General features: G+C 42.1%; 1 non-coding gene across 1 annotated transcript; it reads left to right on the forward strand.

The window, feature by feature from the left end:
* Positions 1–2,099: 2,099 nt before the first annotated feature.
* Positions 2,100–2,172, forward strand: trnar-ucu. The gene has a single exon. It is a non-coding gene; the product is annotated as a tRNA-Arg (tRNA).
* The last annotated feature ends 349 nt before the right edge of the window (positions 2,173–2,521 follow it).

Here is a 2,521-nt window from a genome sequence, read left to right on the forward strand (position 1 = left end):
CTACATGGGGGTGCCTTCTCTAGACAGTTATCAATTAATCCTATCTCATTGCTGTCTGCTCTCTGGTTGGCTTCAGAATGTGCTGTTTGAAGAAATTATCCCGAAAATATTCTATGAATTACTCATCTACGCTACCTTTGCCCATCTGATTTTTCCAGCCTATAGGTAGATATAAAATTCCCATGATTATTGCTGTACCTTTCCGGCAAGCTCCCATTATTTCTTCTTTTAAACTCTGTCCTATTTTATATTTACAATTAGAGGGCCTTTACACCACTCCTTCTTGCCTTTATCATTCCTCATCTCAACCCAAACCGCTTCTACATCCTGGTTTCCTGAACTTAGGTCATCCCTCTCTAATGTGCTGATACCATCATTAATTAACTGAGCCACCCATCCACTTTTTCCTAATTCCATATATCCTTCCTAAATGTCACATAATCTTCAATATTCAGGTCCCAACCCATGTCATCCTGTAGCCATGTGTCTGTAATGGTTATCAGATCATACTTATTTATTTCTGTTTGCGCTATCAGTTCATCTGTTTTGTTTTGAATGCTACTTAAATGCATTTAGATGCATTTAGATACTGAGCCTTTAACTTTGTCCTTTTATTATTTTGCAGCTTCTACCCTTCTCTGCTGATTTACTCTTAGATTTGTATTCCCTGTCACTTCCTGCTATGGTCTGTTTATCATTTCCCATATTAATACCTGTCTCTCTTGCCTTGTCTCTGCCCTTTGGTTTACTACAGCTTCCCAAATTTGATCCCTTGCCCCCACTATTCAGTTTAAAACCCTCTCTACTTCCCTATTTAGGTGGCTCGCGAGGACACCAGCCTCAGCGCGGTTTAGGTATAGACCATCCCAACGGTACAGATCCCACTTTCCCCAATACTGGTGTCATCACAAACTGGAACCTACTTCTCCCACACCAGTCTTTGAGCCATGCATTCATTCCTCTAATCTTATTTGTCCTAAGCCAATTTGCACGTGGCTCAGGTAATGATCCAGAAATTATTACCTTTCAGGTTCTGCTCCTTAATTTGGTGCCTAGCCCATTATACTGACTATGCAGAGCCTCCTTCCTCATCCTGTCTATGTCATTGGTACCTACATAGGCCACAACCAATGGACCCACCCCCACTCACTGCAAGTTCCTCTCCAGGCTGAGCAGATGTCCCGAATCCTGGCACCAGGTAGGCAACAAAGCTGCCCAGACTCTCATTCTTTGCACAAAGAATAGTGTCAATCCCCCTCACTATACTGTCCCCTACTACCACAACATTCCTTTTTACTCCTCCCACTTGGATAGATTCCTGTACCACCGTGCTATAGTCAGTTTGCTCATCCACCCTGCAGACCCCAGTCTCATCCAAACAAGCTGAGAGAACCTCAAACCTGTTGGACAATTGCAGAAGCTCCCATTCATGCACTCCTGCCCTCTGGGTCCCCTTACCTGCCTCACTCACAGTCACACCCTCCTGTCCCTGGTCACTGACCTAATCAAAAGACTCTATCCTAAGTGGTGTGACTGCCTCTTGCTATAAAGCATCCAGGTAACTTTTCCCATGCTTGATGTGTTGCAGAGTCTGCAGCTCAGTCTCCAGCTCAATGACTTTGAGCCAAAGTTCCTCAAACCACAAACACTTCCTACCATGTGTTTGACCTGGATCACAATGTTATCCAGATGCTGCAGCCTTGATATAGCACATGACCTGCCATCCTTAATGTGCGTTAATTAATTAATCAACTATAATTATCGCTTATTTATGTTTCTTTCTTATATATTTTATTAACTTTACCACCAAACTGTGTACTATTTTAAACTTTGGGATAGAATAAAACTTCCCCACTTACCAGATACTCACCAAACAGCTAGCTCCTTTCCCTGTAAGATAGCAAAAGCCAATTTCTATGGGGTGAGAAAGATAGAAAAAGGAAACAAACAATTCTTTCTCCCAACTCCCCTCTCACCAAACTCCAAGTTTTCACTCAGTTAGTCAACTACACTCCAATTTGCCAAGGCTGCACTAAAGAACCTGAATTTATAGTAAACTGAACTGGGGCTACACTAACCAGATTACACTCTTTCCCTGTGGCTCCGTAGCTCAGGGGTTAGAGCACTGGTCTTCTAAACCAGGGGTTGTGAGTTCAAATCTCACTGGGGCCTGTGACTGCATTTTGGCTTGGCCTAAATAGCCAAGTGGTTATGGTACTAGGTTTGTAACCCCAAGATCAAGAGTTCAAATCTCACCATGGCAAATTATGAAACAATGTAATTTCATCTGAATAGGAACAGAGGGAAACATGTTTGTACTCGAAAGAGTTACATCCTAATTAACTTCAATTATAGGAGCTTGGCCTAAATAGCCAAGTGGTTATGGTACTGGGTTTGTAACCCTAAGATCAAGAGTTCAAATCTCACAATGGCAAACTATGAAACAATGTAACTTCATCTGAAACAGATGGAAACAGGTTTACTCAAAAGAGTATCAAGAGTTCAAATCTCACAATGGCAA

The sequence above is a fragment of the Carcharodon carcharias genome, chromosome 5 (assembly GCF_017639515.1).
Source record: "Carcharodon carcharias isolate sCarCar2 chromosome 5, sCarCar2.pri, whole genome shotgun sequence".
In the NCBI taxonomy this organism is placed as follows: Eukaryota; Metazoa; Chordata; class Chondrichthyes; order Lamniformes; family Lamnidae; genus Carcharodon; species Carcharodon carcharias.